This window comes from Bombina bombina, chromosome 1 (assembly GCF_027579735.1).
Source record: "Bombina bombina isolate aBomBom1 chromosome 1, aBomBom1.pri, whole genome shotgun sequence".
Lineage (NCBI taxonomy): Eukaryota > Metazoa > Chordata > Amphibia > Anura > Bombinatoridae > Bombina > Bombina bombina.
In genome coordinates, this window is record NC_069499.1 from 929,358,587 (window position 1) to 929,372,666 (window position 14,080).

Below are 14,080 nucleotides of genomic sequence, written 5' to 3' on the forward strand. Positions count from 1 at the left end.
CTTAAAATTAGGGGAAGGTGAGAACGGGATACCCGGTCTTTCCCATTCCTGTGTAATAATTTCCGAGATTCTCTAAGGAACCGGAAAAACATCAGAGTAAGCAAGCACCTCTAAGTATTTGTCCATCTTACACAATTTCTCTGGTGGTACCACAATAGAGTCACAGTCATCCAGAGTCGCTAAAACCTCCCGAAGTAACAGGCGGAGGTGTTCAAGCTTAAATCTGAAGGACATGACGTCCGAGTCTGTCTGAGGTAACACACTTCCCGAGTCGGAAAGTTCCCCCTCAGACAGAAGTTCCCTACCCCCCAAATCAGATCCCTGTGAGGGTACATCGGAAATAGCCATCAAAGCATCAGAAGTCACAGGAATCAGAGTGGCTTCTGTCCTGCTGCGCTTGCCTTGCAACACTGGCAACTTAGATAAAACCTCTGTAAGGGTAAATGACATAACTGCAGCCATATCCTGCAGAGTAAATGAAGTGGACGCGGTTGAAGAACACATCGTCGCTTGGGTGGGCTTTAAAGGTTGTGACGCTTGGGGAGAAAGTAGCGGCATACCCCGAGTCTCATCAGTCTGAGAAGCATCCTTAGACATACTTGCATTAAAGAAAATCTGTTCTTTATATTGTAAGGCTCTTTCAGTACATGAGGGACAAAAAGTAAGAGGGGGTTCCACATTGGCATCTAAACACAGAACAGGGTACTTTCCTGAAGTTCAGACATGTTAAACAGACTAGCAATAGCAATAATAGTCGTTCTTTACTTGATATATTTAACCTTGAAAGTCAAATCTTATAGCCAAATATTTGAAATAAAAATGCCTACTGCGCCTTTAAAAAATAAAAGCGCAACAATTTTTCTGCTTGCAGTATAATAACTTTTGCAGCGATAAAAAAAAGTGTCCTTACATGCACAAACTAACTTGACAAATACTGCTCTGTTTGTTCAGTTATTCTATTGACAAATTTTTATCACACTCCAGACACTGCACCTCGCCACAGCACTGCTGCGGCGCCTACCTGCCCCCAGACAACACTGATCTTCCATGAGCAGCGCTCCCAAGTCTTTTTGCACCCCTATGTGCACAAACTAACTTAGGCCACACCGGAGCACAGGAACCTGCTGCCAATCTGGATGATTACTGCGCGGCTGAGCGCGCAAAACTAGGCCCCGCCCACCGTGGGCGTAACTCGAGACGTACAGAGACCTGCATGGGAAGAAAAAACATGTCGGATTTCTAACTCACTAAAAAAAAACGCCATGTGCCCGTCTTAAACACACACTGCCATAGCCAGTTATAAGATATATAAACGACAGCCCTTAGGGAACAAACCGCATCTCCCAGCATAAGTATAAGTGAACACAATAGTCACCAAACACACTGATAAGCAATAAAAACAGAATTTATGCTTACCTGATAAATTACTTTCTCCAACGGTGTGTCCGGTCCACGGCGTCATCCATAACTTGTGGGAATATTCTCCTCCCCAACAGGAAATGGCAAAGAGCACAGCAAAAGCTGTCCATATAGTCCCTCCCAGGCTCCGCCCCCCCAGTCATTCGACCGACGGACAGGAGAAAAAAAGGAGAAACTATAGGGTGCCGTGGTAACTGTAGTTAAAGAAAGAAATTTATCAAACCTGATTAAAAAACCAGGGCGGGCCGTGGACCGGACACACCGTTGGAGAAAGTAATTTATCAGGTAAGCATAAATTCTGTTTTCTCCAACATTGGTGTGTCCGGTCCACGGCGTCATCCATAACTTGTGGGAACCAATACCAAAGCCTTAGGACACGGATGAAGGGAGGGAGCAAATCAGATTACCTAAACAGAAGGCACCACGGCTTTCAAAACCTCTCTCCCAAAAATAGCCTCCGAAGAAGCAAAAGTATCAAATTTGTAGAATTTGGCAAAAGTGTGCAGAGAAGACCAAGTCGCTGCCTTACATATCTGATCAACAGAAGCCTCGTTCTTGAAGGCCCATGTGGAAGCCACAGCCCTAGTAGAGTGAGCTGTGATTCGTTCGGGAGGCTGCCGTCCGGCCGTCTCATAAGCCAATCGGATGATGCTTTTCAGCCAAAAGGAAAGAGAGGTAGCAGTAGCTTTTTGACTTCTCCTCTTGCCAGAATAAACGACAAACAGAGAAGACGTTTGCCTGAAATCTTTTGTTGCTTCTAAATAGAACTTTAAAGCACGGACTACATCTAAATTGTGTAACAAACGTTCCTTCTTTGAAACTGGATTCGGGCACAAAGAAGGCACAACTATTTCCTGGTTAATATTCTTGTTGGAAACAACTTTTGGAAGGAAACCAGGTTTAGTACGCAAAACAACCTTATCTGAATGGAACACCAGATAGGGCGGGTTACACTGCAGAGCAGATAATTCAGAAACTCTTCTAGCAGAAGAAATAGCAACTAAAAACAGAACTTTCCAAGATAACAACTTGATATCTATGGAATGTAAGGGTTCAAACGGAACCCCTTGAAGAACTGAAAGAACTAGATTTAGACTCCAGGGAGGAGTCAAAGGTCTGTAAACAGGCTTGATCCTGACCAAAGCCTGAACAAAAGCTTGAACATCTGGCACAGCTGCCAGACGTTTGTGTAACAAGACAGATAAAGCAGAAATCTGTCCTTTTAGAGAACTCGCTGACAATCCCTTATCCAAACCTTCTTGGAGAAAGGAAAGAATCCTAGGAATTTTAATCTTACTCCATGAGAATCCCTTGGATTCACACCAACAGATATCTCTTCCATATTTTATGGTAAATCTTTCTAGTCACAGGTTTTCTGGCTTGTACCAGAGTATCTATCACAGAATCCGAAAACCCACGCTTAGATAAAATCAAGCGTTCAATTTCCAAGCAGTCAGCTGGAGAGAAACCAGATTTGGATGTTCGAATGGACCTTGTACTAGAAGATCCTGTCTCAAAGGTAGCTTCCATAGTGGAGCCGATGACATATTCACCAGGTCTGCATACCAAGTCCTGCGTGGCCACGCAGGAGCTATCAAAATCACAGAGGCCTTCTCCTGTTTGATCCTGGCTACCAGCCTGGGAATGAGAGGGAACGGTGGAAACGCATAAGCTAGGTTGAAGACCCAAGGCGCCACTAATGCATCCACTAGAGTCGCCTTGGGATCCCTGGATCTGGACCCGTAGCAAGGAACCTTGAAGTTCTGATGGGACGCCATCAGATCCATGTCTGGAATGCCCCATAATTGGGTCAACTGGGCAAACACCTCCGGATGGAGTTCCCACTCCCCCGGATGGAAAGTCTGATTGGAATCTTATGAATCTGGCCTTTGCTAGTTGAGGCCAAGCCCGGAGAGCATTGAATATCGCTCTCAGTTCCAGAATGTTTATCGGGAGAAGAGACTCTTCCCGGGACCATAAACCCTGAGCTTTCAGGGAATCCCAGACCGCGCCCCAGCCTAATAGACTGGCGTCGGTCGTGACGATGACCCACTCTGGTCTGCGGAAGCTCATTCCCTGGGACAGGTGATCCTGGTTTAGCCACCAACGGAGTGAGTCTCTGGTCTTCTGATCTACTTGAATCATCGGAGACAAGTCTGTATAGTCCCCATTCCACTGTCTGAGCATGCACAGTTGTAATGGTCTTAGATGAATTCGCGCAAAAGGAACTATGTCCATTGCTGCAACCATCAACCCTACTACTTCCATGCACTGAGCTATGGAAGGCTGTAGAACAGAGTGAAGAACTTGACAAGCGCTTAGAAGCTTTGACTTTCTGACATCTGTCAGGAAAATCTTCATTTCTAAAGAATCTATTATTGTCCCCAAGAAAGGGACTCTTGTCGACGGAGACAGGGAACTTTTTTCTATGTTTACCTTCCACCCGTGAGATCTGAGAAAGGCTAGAACAATGTCTGTGTGAGCCTTTGCTTTTGAAAGAGACGACGCTTGAATTAGGATGTCGTCCAAGTAAGGCGCCACTGCAATGCCCCTTGGTCTTAGAACCGCTAGAAGGGACCCGAGCACCTTTGTGAAAATCCTTGGAGCAGTGGCTAGTCCGAATGGGAGAGCCACGAACTGGTAATGTTTGTCCAGAAAGGCGAACCTTAGGAACTGATGATGATCTTTGTGGATAGGAATAACATAATTTATGTAAGAACTTACCTGATAAATTCATTTCTTTCATATTAACAAGAGTCCATGAGCTAGTGACGTATGGGATATACATTCCTACCAGGAGGGGCAAAGTTTCCCAAACCTTAAAATGCCTATAAATACACCCCTCACCACACCCACAAATCAGTTTAACGAATAGCCAAGAAGTGGGGTGATAAGAAAAAAAGTGCGAAGCATATAAAATAAGGAATTGGAATAATTGTGCTTTATACAAAAAAATCATAACCACCACAAAAAAGGGTGGGCCTCATGGACTCTTGTTAATATGAAAGAAATGAATTTATCAGGTAAGTTCTTACATAAATTATGTTTTCTTTCATGTAATTAACAAGAGTCCATGAGCTAGTGACGTATGGGATAATGACTACCCAAGATGTGGATCTTTCCACACAAGAGTCACTAGAGAGGGAGGGATAAAATAAAGACAGCCAATTCCTGCTGAAAATAATCCACACCCAAAATAAAGTTTAACGAAAAACATAAGCAGAAGATTCAAACTGAAACCGCTGCCTGAAGAACTTTTCTACCAAAAACTGCTTCAGAAGAAGAAAATACATCAAAATGGTAGAATTTAGTAAAAGTATGCAAAGAGGACCAAGTTGCTGCTTTGCAGATCTGGTCAACCGAAGCTTCATTCCTAAACGCCCAGGAAGTAGATACTGACCTAGTAGAATGAGCTGTAATTCTGAGGCGGAACTTTACCCGACTCAACATAGGCAAGATGAATTAAAGATTTCAACCAAGATGCCAAAGAAATGGCAGAAGCTTTCTGGCCTTTCCTAGAACCGGAAAAGATAACAAATAGACTAGAAGTCTTACGGAAAGATTTCGTAGCTTCAACATAATATTTCAAAGCTCTAACAACATCCAAAGAATGCAATGATTTCTCCTTAGAATTCTTAGGATTAGGACATAATGAAGGAACCACAATTTCTCTACTAATGTTGTTGGAATTCACAACCTTAGGTAAAAATTCAAAAGAAGTTCGCAACACCGCCTTATCCTGATGAAAAATCAGAAAAGGAGACTCACACGAAAGAGCAGATAATTCAGAAACTCTTCTAGCAGAAGAGATGGCCAAAAGGAACAAAACTTTCCAAGAAAGTAATTTAATGTCCAATGAATGCATAGGTTCAAACGGAGGAGCTTGAAGAGCTCCCAGAACCAAATTCAAACTCCATGGAGGAGAAATTGACTTAATGACAGGTTTTATACGAACCAAAGCTTGTACAAAACAATGAATATCAGGAAGAATAGCAATCTTTCTGCGAAAAAGAACAGAAAGAGCGGAGATTTGTCCTTTCAAAGAACTCGCGGACAAACCCTTATCTAAACCATCCTGAAGAAACTGTAAAATTCTCGGTATTCTAAAAGAATGCCAAGAAAAAAAATGAGAAAGACACCAAGAAATATAAGTCTTCCAGACTCTATAATATATCTCTCGAGATACAGATTTACGAGCCTGTAACATAGTATTAATCACGGAGTCAGAGAAACCTCTATGACCAAGAATCAAACGTTCAATCTCCATACCTTTAAATTTAAGGATTTCAGATCCGGATGGAAAAAAGGACCTTGTGACAGAAGGTCTGGTCTTAACGGAAGAGTCCATGGTTGGCAAGATGCCATCCGGACAAGATCCGCATACCAAAACCTGTGAGGCCATGCCGGAGCTATTAGCAGAACAAACGAGCATTCCCTCAGAATCTTGGAGATTACTCTTGGAAGAAGAACTAGAGGCGGAAAGATATAGGCAGGATGATACTTCCAAGGAAGTGATAATGCATCCACTGCCTCCGCCTGAGGATCCCGGGATCTGGACAGATACCTGGGAAGTTTCTTGTTTAGATGAGAGGCCATCAGATCTATTTCTGGGAGCCCCCACATTTGAACAATCTGAAGAAATACCTCTGGGTGAAGAGACCATTCGCCCGGATGCAACGTTTGGCGACTGAGATAATCCGCTTCCCAATTGTCTACACCTGGGATATGAACCGCAGAGATTAGACAGGAGCTGGATTCCGCCCAAACCAGAATTCGAGATACTTCTTTCATAGCCAGAGGACTGTGAGTCCCTCCTTGATGATTGATGTATGCCACAGTTGTGACATTGTCTGTCTGAAAACAAATGAACGATTCTCTCTTCAGAAGAGGCCAAAACTGAAGAGCTCTGAAAATTGCACGGAGTTCCAAGATATTGATCGGTAATCTCACCTCCTGAGATTCCCAAACTCCTTGTGCCGTCAGAGATCCCCACACAGCTCCCCAACCTGTGAGACTTGCATCTGTTGAAATTACAGTCCAGGTCGGAAGAACAAAAGAAGCCCCCTGAATTAAACGATGGTGATCTGTCCACCACGTTAGAGAGTGCCGAACAATCGGTTTTAAAGATATTAATTGATATATCTTTGTGTAATCCCTGCACCATTGGTTCAGCATACAGAGCTGAAGAGGTCGCATGTGAAAACGAGCAAAGGGGATCGCGTCCGATGCAGCAGTCATAAGACCTAGAATTTCCATGCATAAGGCTACCGAAGGGAATGATTGAGACTGAAGGTTTCTACAGGCTGTAATCAATTTTAGACGTCTCTTGTCTGTTAAAGACAAAGTCATGGACACTGAATCTATCTGGAAACCCAGAAAGGTTACCCTTGTTTGAGGAATCAAAGAACTTTTTGGTAAATTGATCCTCCAACCATGATCTTGAAGAAACAACACAAGTCGATTCGTATGAGACTCTGCTAAATGTAAAGACGGAGCAAGTACCAAGATATCGTCCAAATAAGGAAATACCACAATACCCTGTTCTCTGATTACAGACAGAAGGGCACCGAGAATCTTTGTGAAAATTCTTGGAGCTGTAGCAAGGCCAAACGATAGAGCCACAAATTGGTAATGCTTGTCTAGAAAAGAGAATCTCAGGAACTGATAATGATCTGGATGAATCGGAATATGCAGATATGCATCCTGTAAATCTATTGTGGACATATAATTCCCTTGCTGAACAAAAGGCAATATAGTCCTTACAGTTACCATCTTGAACGTTGGTATCCTTACATAACGATTCAATAATTTTAGATCCAGAACTGGTCTGAAGGAATTCTCCTTCTTTGGTACAATGAAGAGATTTGAATAAAACCCCATCCCCTGTTCCGGAACTGGAACTGGCATAATTACTCCAGCCAACTCTAGATCTGAAACACAATTCAGAAATGCTTGAGCTTTCACTGGATTTACTGGGACATGGGAAAGAAAAAATCTCTTTGCAGGAGGTCTCATCTTGAAACCAATTCTGTACCCTTCTGAAACAATGTTCTGAATCCAAAGATTGTGAACAGAATTGATCCAAATTTCTTTGAAAAAACGTAACCTGCCCCCTACCAGCTGAACTGGAATGAGGGCCGTACCTTCATGTGAACTTAGAAGCAGGCTTTGCCTTTCTAGCAGGCTTGGATTTATTCCAGACTGGAGATGGTTTCCAAACTGAAACTGCTCCTGAGGACGAAGGATCAGGCTTTTGTTCTTTGTTGAAACGAAAGGAACGAAAACGATTGTTAGCCCTGTTTTTACCTTTAGACTTTTTATCCTGTGGTAAAAAAGTTCCTTTCCCACCAGTAACAGTTGAAATAATAGAATCCAACTGAGAACCAAATAATTTGTTTCCCTTGAAAGAAATGGAAAGTAGAGTTGATTTAGAAGCCATATCAGCATTCCAAGTCTTAAGCCATAAAGCTCTTCTGGCTAAGATAGCCAGAGACATAAATCTAACATCAACTCTAATAATATCAAAAATGGCATCACAGATAAAATTATTAGCATGCTGGAGAAGAATAATAATATCATGAGAATCACGATTTGTTACTTGTTGCGCTAGAGTTTCCAACCAAAAAGTTGAAGCTGCAGCAACATCAGCCAATGATATAGCAGGTCTAAGAAGATTACCTGAACATAGATAAGCTTTTCTTAGAAAAGATTCAATTTTTCTATCTAAAGGATCCTTAAACGATGTACCATCTGACGTAGGAATGGTAGTACGTTTAGCAAGGGTAGAAATAGCCCCATCAACTTTAGGGATTTTGTCCCAAAATTCTAACCTGTCAGTCGGAACAGGATATAATTGCTTAAAACGTTTAGAAGGAGTAAATGAATTACCCAATTTATCCCATTCCTTAGCAATTACTGCAGAAATAGCATTAGGAACAGGAAAGACTTCTGGAATAACCGCAGGAGCTTTAAAAACCTTATCCAAACGTATAGAATTAGTATCAAGAGGACTAGAATCCTCTATTTCTAAAGCAATTAGTACTTCTTTAAGTAAAGAGCGAATAAATTCCATCTTAAATAAATATGAAGATTTATCAGCATCAATCTCTGAGACAGAATCCTCTGAACCAGAAGAGTCCAAAGAATCAGAATGATGGTGTTCATTTAAAAATTCATCTGTAGAGAGAGAAGATTTAAAAGACTTTTTACGTTTACTAGAAGGAGAAATAACAGACAAAGCCTTCTTTATGGATTCAGAAACAAAATCTCTTATGTTATCAGGAACATTCTGCACCTTAGATGTTGAGGGAACTGCAACAGGCAATGGTACATCACTAAAGGAAATATTATCTGCTTTAACAAGTTTGTCATGACAATTATTACAAACAACAGCTGGAGGAATAGCTACCAAAAATTTACAGCAGATACACTTAGCTTTGGTAGATCCAGCAGGCAGAGGTTTTCCTGTAGTATCTTCTGGCTCAGATGCAACGTGAGACATCTTGCAATATGTAAGAGAAAAAACAACATATAAAGCAAAATAGATCAAATTCCTTATAAGACAGTTTCAGGAATGGGAAAAAAATGCCAAACATCAAGCTTCTAGCAACCAGAAGCAAATGAAAAATGAGACTGAAATAATGTGGAGACAAAAGCGACGCCCATATTTTTTGGCGCCAAATAAGACGCCCACATTATTTGGCGCCTAAATGCTTTTGGCGCCAAAAATGACGCCACATCCGGAACGCCGAAATTTTTGGCGCAAAATAACGTCAAAAAATGACGCAACTTCCGGCGACACGTATGACGCCGGAAACGGAAAAGAATTTTTGCGCCAAAAAAGTCCGCGCCAAAAATGACGCAATAAAATGAAGCATTTTCAGCCCCCGCGAGCCTAACAGCCCACAGGGAAAAAAGACAAATTTTTGAGGTAAGAAAAAATATGAAACTGACTGTCTGGAAATAAGGAAAGTTGAACATTCTGAGTCAAGGCAAATAAATGTTTGAATACATATATTTAGAACTTTATAAATAAAGTGCCCAACCATAGCTTAGAGTGTCACAGAAAATAAGACTTACTTACCCCAGGACACTCATCTACATGTTTGTAGAAAGCCAAACCAGTACTGAAACGAGAATCAGTAGAGGAAATGGTAAATATAAGAGTATATCGTCGATCTGAAAAGGGAGGTAAGAGATGAATCTCTACGACCGATAACAGAGAACCTTATGAAATAGACCCCGTAGAAGGAGATCACTGCATTCAATAGGCAATACTCTCCTCACATCCCTCTGACATTCACTGCACGCTGAGAGGAAAACCGGGCTCCAACTTGCTGCGGAGCGCATATCAACGTAGAATCTAGCACAAACTTACTTCACCACCTCCCTTGGAGGCAAAGTTTGTAAAACTGATTTGTGGGTGTGGTGAGGGGTGTATTTATAGGCATTTTAAGGTTTGGGAAACTTTGCCCCTCCTGGTAGGAATGTATATCCCATACGTCACTAGCTCATGGACTCTTGTTAATTACATGAAAGAAATGTAGATACGCATCCTTTAGATCCACGGTAGTCATAAATTGACCCTCCTGGATTGTAGGTAAAATCGTTCGAATAGTTTCCATTTTGAACGATGGCACTTTGAGAAATTTGTTTAGAATCTTTAAATCCAGAATTGGTCTGAAAGTTCCCTCTTTTTTGGGAACTACAAACAGATTTGAGTAAAACCGCAGACCTTGTTCCACAGTTGGAACTGGGTGTATCACTCCCATTTTTAACAGGTTTTCTACACAATGTAAGAATGCCTGTCTCTTTATTTGGTTTGAAGATAAGCGAGACATGTGGAACCTTCCCCTTGGGGGTAGTACCTTGAATTCTAGAAGATAACCCTGAGAAACTATTTCTAGTGCCCAGGGATCCTGAACATCTCTTGCCCAAGCCTGAGCAAAGAGAGAGAGTCTGCCCCCTATTAGATCCGGTCCCGGATCGGGGGCTACCCCTTCATGCTGTTTTGGTAGCAGCAGCAGGTTTCTTGGCCTGCTTACCCTTGTTCCAGCCTTGCATCGGTTTCCAAGCTGGTTTAGTCTGGGAAGCATTACCCTCTTGTCTAGAGGCTGCAGAGTTGGAGACCGGTCCGTTCCTGAAATTGCGAAAGGAACGAAAATTGGACTTATTCTTAGCCTTGAAAGGCCTATCTTGTGGGAGGGCATGGCCCTTACCCCCAGTGATGTCTGAAATAATCTCTTTCAATTCTGGCCCAAAAAGGGTCAAGCAATTTTGTCTTGGAAGATACATCCGCCGACCAAGACTTTGGCCAGAGCGCTCTGCGCGCCACAATTGCAAACCCTGAATTTTTCGCCGCTAATCTCGCTAACTGCAAAGCGGCATCTAAAATAAAGGAATTAGCTAACTTAAGTGCGTGAATTCTGTCCATAACCTCCTCATACGGAGTCTCTCTACTGAGCGACTTTTCTAGTTCTTCGAACCAGAACCACGCTGCTGCAGTGACAGGAATAATACACGAAATAGGTTGAAGGAGGTAACCTTGCTGCACAAAAATCTTTTTAAGCAAACCCTCCAATTTTTTTATCCAAAGGATCTTTAAAATCACAATTGTCCTCAATAGGAATGGTCGTGCGTTTGGCTAGTGTAGAAACCGCCCCCTCGACCTTAGGAACTGTTTGCCATAAGTCCTTTCTGGGGTCGACCATAGGAAATCATTTCTTAAATATAGGAGGAGGGACAAAAGGTATGCCTGGCTTCTCCCACTCCTTATTCACTATGTCCGCCACCCGCTTGGGTATTGGAAAAGCGTCGGGGTGCACCGGGACCTCTAGGAACTTGTCCATCTTGCACAATTTTTCTGGGATGACCAGATTGTCACAATCATCCAGAGTAGATAGCACCTCCTTAAGCAGTGCGCGGAGATGCTCTAATTTAAATTTAAATGTCACAACATCAGGTTCTGCCTGCTGAGAAATTCTTCCTGAATCAGAAATTTCCCCATCTGACAAAACCTCCCTCATTGCCACTTCAGATTGGTGTGAGGGTATGACAGAAAAATTATCATCAGCGCCCTCCTGCTCTACAGTGTTTAAAACAGAGCAATCGCGCTTTCTCTGAAATGCAGGCATTTTGGATAAAATATTTGCTATGGAGTTATCCATTACTGCCGTCAATTGTTGCATAGTAACAAGCATTGGCGCGCTAGAAGTACTAGGGGTCTCCTGCGTGGGCAAAACTGGTGTAGACACAGAAGGAGATGATGTAGAACTATGTCTACTCCCTTCATCTGATGAATCATCTTGGGCAACTTTACTATCTGTGGCTTACTTTGTTTGGACGCTATGGCACAATTATCACACATATTTGCAGGGGGAGACGCATTGGTTTCCATACATACAGAACATAGTCTATCTGAAGGCACAGACATGTTAAACAGGCTTAAACTTGTCAATAAAGTACAAAAACCGTTTTAAAACAAAACCGTTACTGTCTCTAAATTTTAAACAGGGCACACATTATTACTGAATATGTGAAAAACTATGAAGGAATTATTCAATCTTAACCAAATTTTCACCACAGTGTCTTAAAGCATTCAAAGCATTGCACCCCAAATTAACCCTGTTAACCCTTAAAATGTGGAAACCGGAGCCGTTTACAGTTTTAACCCCTTTACAGTCCCAGCCCCAGCCTTTGCTGCGACTTCACCAAACCCAGGGGAGTATACGATACCAAATGAAGCCTTCTAGGAACCTTTTCAACTAATTCCGGACCCACACACATGCAGCTGCATGTACTGCTCTCAAAAGTAACTGCGCAGTAATGGCGCGAAAATGAGGCTCTGCCTACTACAGAGAAGGCCCTTCCTGACTGGGAAGGTGTCTAAACCAGTGCCTGCCGTAAAAAAACGTTCCCCAACTTATAAAGTGTGAATTTTCAACATCAAAATGTATTAAATGCCTCAATAAAGCAATCGATCTAGCCCATAAAAGTGTCTACCAGTTTTATAGCCCATATTAAGCCCTTTATTCTGTTTGAGACTAAGAAAATGGCTTACCGGTCCCCCTGAGGGGAAAAATGACAGCCTTCCAGCATTACACAGTCTTGTTAGAAATGTGGCTAGTCATACCTTAAGCAGAAAAGTCTGCCAACTGCTCCCCCCAACTGAAGTTTTCTCATCTCAACAGTCCTGTGTGGGAACAGCAATCGATTTTAGTTACTGCTGCTAAAATCATACTCCTCTCACAAACAGAACTCTTCATCTTTTTCTGTTTCAGAGTAAATAGTACATACCAGCACTATTTTAAAATAACAAACTCTTGATAGTAGAATAAAAACTACAACTAAACACCACATACTCTTCACCATCTGGAGATGCTACTTGTTCAGAGCGGCAAAGAGAATGACTGGGGGGGCGGAGCCTGGGAGGGACTATATGGACAGCTTTTGCTGTGCTCTTTGCCATTTCCTGTTGGGGAGGAGAATATTCCCACAAGTTATGGATGACGCCGTGGACCGGACACACCAATGTTGGAGAAATAAAAGGGAATTCCAAGTACACCATTTCCATAGTGCATACCGATTACCCCACCCCAGTACAGGGAAAAATGTCAGCCTGTTCTGATGTATCTAGTCTCCCCAGAAGCAAATGACTGAACATACCTCAATGCTGATTGTAGCATGACACGGTTCTCCACACTGAAGAGGTTTCTTTACACTATCTTCAACCGCTCTGTGGGAACCAGCAGGATCTTAGAGAATGTTTTGCAAAGATCATTAACAATCAGGGCAGAAAATAAAATGTCTCCATTCCTCTTGGGAAGTTATTGACTGACGATTTCTCCCTGAGAAAAATAGTACTCACTGGCACCATTTTAAAACAAAAAAACTTCTTGATTGAAGAATCTAAACTAACACCTCACTTTACCTCTTCCTATCACTAACACAGGCAAAGAGAATGACTGGGGTACAAGGGAGGGGAGGAGCATATATATATATATATACACATACATACATACATACATACATACATACACACACACACACACACCTTTGCTCTGGTGCTCTTTGCCTCCTCCTGCTGACCAGGAGGCGTAATCCCATAAGTAAGGATGAAATCCGTGGACTCGTCATATCTTGTAAAAGAAAACACATTTTGGTCCGCCCATCGGAGTATACGGGCGGGGGCTGTGGACTCTCCTTATACAGAAGGAAATTAAATTATCATCTGGTAAGTTTTCCTTCTTAATAGGAGGAGAGTCCACGGCATCATTCCTTACTGTTGGGATGACTATACCCAAGCTCTAGAGGACACTGAATGATAAACGGGAGGGGTAAAAGAAAGGCGAACCCAAATCTGAGGGCACCACAGCCTGCAATACCCTTTCTCCCAAAAGCTGATTCTGCCGAAGGAAAAACGTAAAATTTGTAGAACTTTAAAAAAGTATGTAAGGAGGACAAGGTAGCTGCCTTACAAATCTGATCCATAGAGGCCTCGTTCTTAAAGGCCCAAGAGGAAGCCACCACTCTAGTGGAATGAGCCATAATTCTCTGAGGAGGTCTAAGTCCAGCTGACTCGTAAGCTAAGCATATAACACTCAACCAAAAAGATAAGGAAGTCGAAGAGGCCTTCAGACCCTTACGCTTCCCAGAGTAGATA